The following is a 10,684-nucleotide window of genomic DNA, read 5'->3' on the forward strand; positions in this document are numbered from 1 at the left end:
AAAAACAAAAAAAAAAAAAAAAAAAAAAAAAAAAAAAAAAAACCCTCTCCCAAAAAAAAGAAAAGAAAAAAAAAAAACCTACCTCATGAATAAAGGCATACATAAACTAAAAGTGAAGGGTTGGGAAAAGGTATTCTGTGCAAACGGAAACCAAAAAAGGGTAAGAGTCAAAAACTGATTTCAGACAAAATAGGCTTTTAAGACAAAAACTGTAAGAAGAGACAAAGAAGGACATTATATAGTAGTAAAAGGGCTAATTCATCAAGAAGATATAATGCTTATAAATAGCTATGCACCCAACTAAGGAGCACCCAAATACATGAAAGAAAGACTGCTAGATATAAGAGGAGAGATAGGATGCAATACACTAATTGTTGGGGATCTCAAAACCCATTATCTCTCTTAGACAGAACAACTACACAAAAAAATAAGCAGAGATACAAGACATAAATCACAGCATAAAAAAATGGACTTAACGGACATCTACAGAACTTTCTACCCAAAAACCACAACATATACATTTTTCTCCCCTATGCATGGTACCTTTTCAAAGACTGACCATATTATAGGGCACAAATCAAGGCTTTACAGATTCAAAGGCATAGAAACTATATCCAGCATCTTCTCTGACTATAATGGAATTAAACTTGATGTCAATTTTAGGAAAAACCCTTGAAAATGCACAAACAGAACTGAAGATTTTATGCCCAGACTTCACCTTCTTGACCCCAAGATCTAGCCAGGACAGGTCAATCACAAGCTATCTCCATTTAAGGTCAGAGCAGTCCCTTTCAGGGACTAGAACAACTGAAGATTTTCTACCTAGATATCACTGTCCTGACCCCAAGATCTAGCGAGGACAGACCAATCACAAACCATCTACATTTGAGGTCTGAATGGCGTCTTTCAGGGACTAGGACAACTGAAGATTTTCTCCCTAGACTTCACCCTCTTGACCCCAAGATCTAGCCAGGGTCAGAGTAATCCTCAATTCCTACAGAATCTGTTGCACGAAGGGAGAAAAATGGAACTGCAAAGGACATTCCATCAGGCTGACATCGGACCTCTCATTGGAAACAATGCAAGCAAGGAAAGAATGGGAAAGCATATTCAAACTGTTAAGTGAAAAGCAATTTCAACCAAGAATATTATATCCAGCAAGATTCTCCTTCATGTGGGAAGAAAAGACAAAAACATTCTCAGATAAACAAAACCTGAAAGAATTTACCAACACCAGACGAGCTCTCCAAGAAGTTCTGAAAAGAGTGCTATACCAGGAAAACTACAGATAGACACACAGAAATAAGAGTACAAAAAACAACCAAGGGAATGACCAACTTAATTGTAGAGCCAATCCAGAAAGATCGATAACAATGTTGAATGTTAACTTCCAGAGTTTAAACAGAAAAATCAGACCACAATAACACTGTAAATTCAACAGAAGAGAGATTAATTACCTGAGACTGAACTGGTGAAATAGGATTTTATGGCTTTTGACTAAAACATTAATGATTTTCTTCTATGTTTTGTTTTCCAGATTTAAGGGTTTTTGTCTTCTCTCAAACTGTTGATAGGTTCATCTACCTACTGTTTGAACTGAATCCCAACCTTTTTCTTAGTTTAAGTCTTAAGCAAATTTCTCTTAATATTTTTTATTTTGATCTATTTAAAACTAAAACTGTTTTTCTTGAAATTAAAAAATGCATTAAAAAATACCTATTTAATGACTGCAGTAAGTGATATAACCCCAGATAGGTGCTACTTTATAGTAACAACTAAAGCTCAAGTCTCTAAATTCTATTTGGTAAGATTTCTACCAGCTATTCTTGGTCTACAATGTCAAAAGTACTGTAAATGTTTCCAAAAAGAACCTAATAAAGATGACATAAAAGCTGAGAATCCAAACAAAATTATGAGACAGCCTAGATAATCTATGGAGCATGATCATGCCACAATTCCTTCTCCTCCATTTATAGTATGTTCATTCTACTCACTGAGGTTTATGCATAAATTCAGACATGTATTCATAGATAGGTATATATCAGCTGCAGTTGCTATTGAAAGTATTTAGATTAATTAAGATCTTTAATGAGTCAATAAAATGTGACAAAAATAGTCATGGAAACGAACTGTAGATATCAGAGACAGTGTGGGAGGAGGGTCAGAAATGGCAGAGTGTGAGATGTAGGGAATTAAGTGGGGAGAGAAACAAAATATATAAGAAACAAGAAATGGAAATAATTTGTTGATGATAATATTTTTGGTAATATTCTTGACTGAGCCAGTATACAGTGTATTCTGGATGGACTACAGATTTGTAGATTTGTCTCTACAATTAGGTTGGCCATTCCGTTGGCTGATTTTTGTACTCTTATTTTGTATACTCATTTCATACACTGTAATGATGTACAGTGAACAAATCTAAGTAAGTAAATTTAAAATAAAAATAAATAAATAAAATAAAGTAAGGAAAAGCTTGGAGGGAAAAAAAAAGAAAATACACAAACACATGGAAAGTAAACAACATATTCCTGAATGACTTCACAACTGAAGAAATTAAGACTAAAGTCAAAGGATTCATGGAAATAAATGATAATGAGTGCACAAGTTTCCATAATCTATGGGACACAACAAAAGCAGTCATAAGATGGATGTTCATAGCAATTAGTGCATACAACAAAAAGATAGAAAGGTGGGAAATGGACAATCTAACATCATGCCTCAAGGAATTGGAACAACAACAACAACAAAAAAAATCCAAAAACATGCCAGAAGAAAAGAAATCATAGAGTCAAGCAGAAAAAAAAAATGAAATAGAAAATAAATGAACTATACAGAAAATAAGTGAAAGCAAAAGCTGGTTCTTTGAAAAGACAAACAAGATTGACACACCACTAATTAGACTAATTAAAAAGGGAGAAAGTAATCAGATAAATCAAATTCATAAGATCATCACTCACCACGAAGAGGCCACTGTCATTGGCCTCAGCAATTAATCGGTCAGCCAAGGGACTACCATATCCAAGAAGGATTTTCACATATTTTGCCATTGTGTGTAGCTTGGTTTCAGGATGATTGGAAGTGTGATGCAAGATTCAGAATCCACCACAAAGTCTTCTTTGCTCAAATTATTGCTAGGTGTCTCTTGAAAAAGTTCTCCATGGATATCTTCTCCAGGTTTTCCAGGTTTGTTTTTTGAGTGTTGTAGGTAGCCATTAAGGACTTCAGGACTATCTCTATCTATGCCAGTTGCTTCGCTAATGTAATGCGTTCTGCTAAGTTCACCAGCAGCTGTTTCGCAGGATACTTGACTATGTTCCATTCAAAGAGGATCACAAAAGATATTAAATCAACTCTGTTGGCCAGCAGGCTCTCGGGAACTTTACCCCTGGGGTCTTTTATCATTCTATCACACTATGAGCATTTGTCTTTATGTCCTTCAGTAAAGGTTTCTAGTTTCCCAGACTCATCAAAGAGGCTGCTATAGTTTGGATGTCTCCTTGAAATTCATGTATTGGGACTTGATTGTAAAGCAGTTAAGTGAAAACTTAATTCCTTCATGGTGCCCAAGGGTATGGCCTTTGGGTATGATAAGGTCATTAAGGTGGGGGACCTATGGTTAGGTTCTGGTTGATTTTATAGGCAGAGGGAATTTGACCTGAACAAGAGAGAAATTCTTAGATACTGAACATGCTCTACTGTGCTGAAAGTTCTGCCTTCCAATATTTTGTGATGCCTTTGGACATTTCAGCAGAATTATGAGTTTTACAAATAAACCTCTATTTTCTTTAGAAAGCATCTCATCTTGGGTATTTCTGTTAGCAGTGCAAAAATGGACTAAGACAGAAACCAACAAGGGAATTCAAAGTTCCCATTATGAAGTCAAGAATAGCATATATGATTATTATAAGACAGGTTAGACATTAGAGTTGAGGTATTCAACATCTCTGGAGCTTGTCGTGTTTAAATCTTTGGAGCTTGCATTTTCTTTCTTTCTTTCTTTCTTTCTTTCTTTCTTTCTTTCTTTCTTTCTTGCTTGCTTGCTTTCTTGCTTTCTTTCTTGCTTTCTTTAATTTACAGAGCAGCATGTGCTCTCTCTGAGATGGAGAGGGAAAGTGAGAAAAAACCCACTATGGAGCATGATCATGCCACAATTCCTTCTCCTCCATTCCTCCCTCCTTTCAGAATTTTGGGCATGCACACACATGCACCTGGATGTTTTTCAAACTGCCCGGTCTGGTGCTTGAACTATGCAGTCAGCCATTTGGGATCCAGCTGCCTTAACCACTATACCACCATCTACCCCACGTTTTCATTTTAAAGCAACTTTTAAATATGAGAGAAGGGAAAAAAGCTTAACTCATAAATGCTAGACCAGTTTTTATAAGACCCACATTATAGAAGGCTCTAATTGGGCAAGAAGGTAAGGAGACCCTTAAAGACTAATAATTCCTTTGTATAGATAGCAATGTGATTGTTTTGAGGTCACATGTGATTTAGAGACAGGACTGCAACAAAAGTTCAAGTCTCTCAATTCTATTTGGTATGATTTCTATCAGCTATTCTTGGTCTATAATGTCAAAAGTACTGTAAATGTTTTAAAAAAGAACCTAATATAGATGACGTAAAAGCTGAGAATCCAAACAAGATTATGAAACAGTCTAGATATCTACAGCATCATGCCTCCAAGAAATAAGGTATATTCAAAAGGGGTGGTTAACAGCTATTGCCTGCCACCTCAGAAACATAAAGGGAAGAAATGCTTTGCCTCCTCCTGTCTTCACTGCCTTTTGTCTTGCACCACAGATACCCATTAGCAGAACTGAACTGGAAGTTAGCTAACAGAAGAGCATGGAAAACTCCTTCTGCAGGAATCATTCCTCTGTGATATCTGACAGAGTGGGGGAAGGGTGAGTAGTCTTTTTAAAGACAAACAAGCAAATGACTGGCATAATGAGTAAGTCAGGCTAATAACTTCAGGTTTGAACACTACCTGAAAATCTAAAAAGTCCCAGAGTTGGGACCAGCAGGTGGCATGTTGGTTAAGGTGCTGGATTCCATATGGCCAACTCTGTAGTTCAAGTCCTGGACCTGGCTGCTTAAAAAACATGCCGGGCATATATATATATATATATATATATATATATATATATATATACATATATATATACCCAAAAAATCTCCAGAGAAGATGGAGAAGAAGGGATTGTTTCATGGCCATCCCCACTGGGGGATGATTTCTTCCTCCTCCTACCCATGTTTGTATCTGTCTCTTCAGCGAATGCATGTGCCCTATGGCAGAAAAAATAATAAATAAAATAAAATCTAAAAATTAAATTAAATTAAAATCCCCCAAACCAAATAATACTAACAGTTCTCAATTATTGAAATACTGCAGTCAAAGTACACAATGCATTAGAAAATATTGAGTGAAGATTATGCAGTCATTATCATCATCATCATCACTATTAATAGTATCATTAAACAGGGGAGTTTGCTAAGATGATACCACATTCAATATCTTAATAAAAAGATAAAGCTGAATGTATCATTTACTATAGCAAAGGAGGGATATTCTGGTCAGGCATAATCTCTCTAAGCATAGCAAAATCCTGACCTTATATAAAATGTTTGTTTGGGGAAACCATGGAGTGTAGGAATAGACTGACATTCAGTGATATAAGTAGTCTGACAACATCTACAGAAGCATGGTTTCTCTGGTGAGACTATTGTTAATTAGTTGTGTTTATTAGAGAAAGTCTGCCCCTGATGGGCTGACTCTCCCAAGTGGGGGGCTTACTGAGGCAAGTTATTCTTTTTTTGTTTGTTTATTTTGTTTTAAATTAGGCTTTAGTTTTGAACAGTTTTAAAGCAGCAGAATCTACAAAGAGATTACATAAGCTCTTTGACTCCACACAGTGTCTCCTACTGTCATCACCTTACATTGGGTTGGGACACTGATTACAGTGTTGACCCAGTATTCATACATTATTATGCATTACAGTTCATAGTTTGGATCGGACTTTATTCCATGTTACCTGGGTTTAGGAGGTATAACAAAATCATAATGCCATGTGTGTGCTATTAAAATAAAGTTCAGAATAGCTTCACTATCTGAAAATACCTCCATCCTCTCTTAGTCCCCAGTGACTTTCTTGAGGCAAGTTCTTGGTCAATTGAATGAAAACTGGTTCTGTGGCTAATTGTTTCTCTTTGTACAGGAGAAAAACAATCCATTTTTTCATACGTTTGTAGGAACTTCTTTATCTTTAGTCCTTCAATCAAAGATGCAGAAGAAAACTTTTGCAGATATTTACCAAAATAGATGATTTTCCTTGAAGGTAAGTTTTAGTGGAGATTCAATTTTTAGTTTGCATGTCTATCAGCACAGTTTATTTTGTTTCTGGTTTTGATTTTGGGATAATTTGTTGAATCGTCTGTCAGGACAGTGGCTGCATAAAAGCATTTAAGTATCTGACAATAGACGTTAAAGTATAGTGAGACAAGTAAGTATACCTGGAAGGACCTGAAAGATGTTTCAGAAGATTGAGCCCAGATTTCCTAGACCTGATCATGAAAACAAGTCTCAAAGATTTTTTCAGTCAATTTTAGATAGCCAGGTTGTTTTTTCTTTTTCCTTAGCTATAGATTACTCCATTCACCTGTGCTGTTTAGATATAATACATAGGGTTAGCAATAGTAAAATATATTCCCTGGTTGATTAAAAGAAAATTCAAGGTCATTCCATCATTTATCACTACTTGGTTTAAGGAATTTAAACTGGTTTGTTGTGCCTCAGGGTTTGGTCTGTATTATTTACTATGTCAGCCAAAGTAATGGAATAAATTTTTGATGAATGCCTCTAGTAGTTTCACTCTTGTGGATAGGATCATTATCCTCTATATTCTCTCCCTATAAGAGAACTCCTGTACTTTCTGATGGAAGATACAGTCCACTTAAAATGCTGGGGAGTTGTACTAGTTCTCTATTGCTCTATAAAAAAAAAAGTATTATAAATTTAGCTGTTGAAATAAGAATTTCACATAGCCTTTGAGGGTTGTGAATCTGATCTGAGCAGTTCTGGATCAGTGTCTCTCATGAGGCTGCAGCCAAAATGTCAGCTCAAGATGAAGTTCTCTGGAGGCTTTAAAAGAGGTGTACGATCCACTTCCAACAAGGCTCATTCACTTGGTTGCTGATTCAAAACCTCAGATTCTGACTGGCTGTTGGCAAGATGTCTCAGGTCTTTGCCACATGGGTCTCTCCACAGAGCTGCTCAAAACATGGCAATTAACTCCCCCAGAGTGAATTATATAAGAAAAAGCAAGGCAGGGAATACAGTGTCTTTTATATCCTATCCCTAAGAGTAGCACACCATCACTATTGCCATTCTATTGGTCACACATACTAAGTCTGGCTCATCACAGGAGGGGTACAGTATACAAGGGCACAAATACCAAGCAGAAGGAATCATTAGGTACCATCTTGTAGACTGACTACAGTCAGTAGTCAAGGAATGAAACCCTTGGAATGGTCTAATTAATAATTCAATAGAGCAATTAACCTTGGTCCTACATTGGCATTGAAGAGTCTGATTTCTTTATAAGAAAAAGAGCAAAACACTTTAAAAAGAGATCATTTAACTTTAGTGGAGCTGCAGATATATTGTCTCTGAGTATTAAATAACAGTTACTATTTGCATTTTTGTAATTTCCCTGATGCAAGGATATTTTTCTTCATTTATATATTATATGCAAAGAATATAGTTATTTGTAAAGTTAGACAACATACCCTTATATCATTTATTAAAATGGCTGAACTAAAAATAGATTGGAAGAGTTGAATTATGGAATTATGATAATTGTCAAGACCAAGGGTCAGAAAACTTTCTCTGTAAAAAGCTAGATGTTAAATGTTTTTGCCATTACTCAACTCTGCTATTGTAGCCTCAAAGCAGCCATAGACAAACAATAAGATTTTTAAAATTTTTTTAATAAAGTCATTGACTGTGTTCCACTACATTTTTATTTACAAAAATAGGTGGCAGGCCAAATTTGGCCTGCAAACCATAGTTTGCCAACTCCTGGTCTTGACTTGGGCAATTTACTATTACTAGTAAGGGGAATATGATAGACTAAGTCACACGTGAAATAAATTAAAGCAAAAAAAAAGGATAAATACATTACAGAAAAGGTAATGTAGAGGAATATGCAATTACCCCTGAGCCTGCGCTGCAGAGCAGAGAGCAGCAACAACCAGTGAGAACAACTGAGGCAGGAAACTGCACTGTTGCCCAGCTGCTCCAGATGCAGCCCAGAATGGTCCCTTCTACCTCCCTTCTCTATCATTACCCCCACTCCGAACTTGCAATGCAGAGCAGCAAGCAGCAGCAGCCGTGAAAACAACTGAGACAAGAGACCATCTCAGGACTTCTCACTGCAGCCCAACTGCTCCAAGTGCAGTCCAAACCAGCCCCTCCCACCTCCTTTTTCCACTATTACCCCAAGAGCCTGCACTGTGGAGCCAGGAGTAGCAGCAGCAAGTGGCAACAACTGAGGCAGGAAGGCTACTTTAAACTTACTACCTTCTCCCCATCCAGGAATATTTCCAGACTTCATAGTTTTCTAAAGTGCATGGCACACAAAATGAGCCACTTGACTCCTATTTTCTTCCCTGGTTGAAACCCTATAGCTCAGTCCCCCAGGGCATCTGTTATCAAGAGACTGGGAAATGAATCTCAACACCTAAAGCTGGCTATGTGCATGCTTCTCTGACTGGAAGACAAGGCCTTCTACCAAGAACACGTCTCTGAAACAAAGCTCTTCTCCAAACACCCACCCACCCACACACACACACACACACACACACACACACACACACTATAGAATTGACAACAGAAAAGTAGGAAGAAGTTCTAATCATCTGATAGATGGGCAGAGGGACAAGAAATATGGGAGAACAAGGAACCACCCCTCCTCCAATGGAGCAGAGCAACTCTTGTTCAACCACAGAAAGCACAAAAGAATTTGCAGGAATGTCAGAAATAGAGTTCAGGATATTCGTGGTGACAGAGATGAGGAAGTCTTTCCAGGATTTGAAAGAGACAGACACCATGGGGGCGGGGAGGAGGGGTCAGAAATCTAGAGAAGACAGTAATACAGGAAATCAAGACTTCTCTCAAAAATATTAAGAGCATACTGGATCACACAGAAGACAGAATCTCTGAACTGGAAGACAAAAACTTTGACTTAGATAAAACCAGAAAAAATAATTAAGAAATTTTTACAAAAAGATGAAGACAACATATGGGAAATATTAAACACTATCAAATGCCCAAATGTTTGAATACTAGGTATCACAGAAGGTGAAGAATCAGACAAGGGCATAGAAGATCTATTCTATAACATACTTGAAGAAAATTTCCCAAACCAAGAGAAGTAGTCAGTCATCCAGATCCAAGAACAACAAAGGACCCCAAATAAAATCAACGTGAGAAATCCTCTCCACAGCACATCATAGCCAGAATGGTAAAAATCTCAGTCAAAGACAAGATACTAAAAATGGTGAGAGAAATGTCAAGTCTCTTAAAAGAGTTACCCTATTAGGCTAACATCAGACCTCTCAAACGAAACAATGCAGGCAAGAAAAGAATGGGAAGAGATATTCAAAATATTGAAAGAAAAACAATTTCAACCAAGAATACTATACCCGGCAAGATTATCCTTCAAATGGGAAGAATAAATAACATCATTCACAGACAAACAAAAACTGAAAGAACTCGCCAATACTAGACCAGCTCTTCAAGATGTACTGAAGGGAGAACTGTATCAGGAAAACTAAGGAGAGACAGACATAAATAAGAGAACAAAAAACAACCAAAAACATAGCTAAGAAAATGACAGGAACAAATCTGCAAATATTGATAATGATGTTAAATGTTAGTGGATTAAATTCTCCAATCAAAATTCACAGACTAACTGAATTGACAAAAAAACCCTCCATTTGCTTCCTAAAAAATTACCTTATGGATAAAGACATACATAGACTAAAAGTGAAGGGCTGCAAGAAGATATTCTATGCAAATGGAAATTTTAGAAAGACTGGAGTTGCAATGCTGTTATCAGATAAAATAGGCTTTAAAATAAAAACTGTATGAAGAGACAAAGGAGGACATTATATAGTACTAAAAGGGCTAATTCACCAAGAAGATGTAACACTTACAAATAAGTATGCACCCAACTTGGGAACACCCATGTATGTGAAAGAAAGACTGCTAGATCTAAAGGCAGAGATGGACTACAACACACTAATTGGATTCTCAACACTTCCACTACCTCCTTTGGACAGATCATTAAGACAAAAACTAAGCAAAGAGATACAGGATCTAAACGATGACATAAATTAAGTGTACTTGACAGACATCTATAAAACTTGCCACCCAAGAGCCATAATATATATATTTTTCTCATTCCCACATGGAAAATTTTTGAAGACTGACCATATGACAGGGCACAAAACAAGCCTTTACAAATTTAAAGGCACAGAAACTATATCCAGCATCTTCTCCAACCATGATGGAATTAAACTGGAAATTAATTTCAAGGAAATCCCATAAAATACACAAACATATGGAAACTAAACAACCTGAATGACTTCACAACCAATGAAGAAATTAAGACTGAAA

At 36.6% G+C, this 10,684-nt stretch overlaps 1 pseudogene; it reads right to left on the reverse strand.

Moving 5' to 3' along the window:
- The window catches only part of LOC102486879 (V-type proton ATPase subunit C 2-like), a 28,238-nt pseudogene extending 24,293 nt beyond the window's left edge, over positions 1 to 3,945 (reverse strand).
- Positions 3,946 to 10,684: the final 6,739 nt, after the last annotated feature.

Source organism: Tupaia chinensis, unplaced genomic scaffold (genome assembly GCF_000334495.1).
Source record: "Tupaia chinensis unplaced genomic scaffold, TupChi_1.0 Scaffold145717_1, whole genome shotgun sequence".
Lineage (NCBI taxonomy): Eukaryota > Metazoa > Chordata > Mammalia > Scandentia > Tupaiidae > Tupaia > Tupaia belangeri.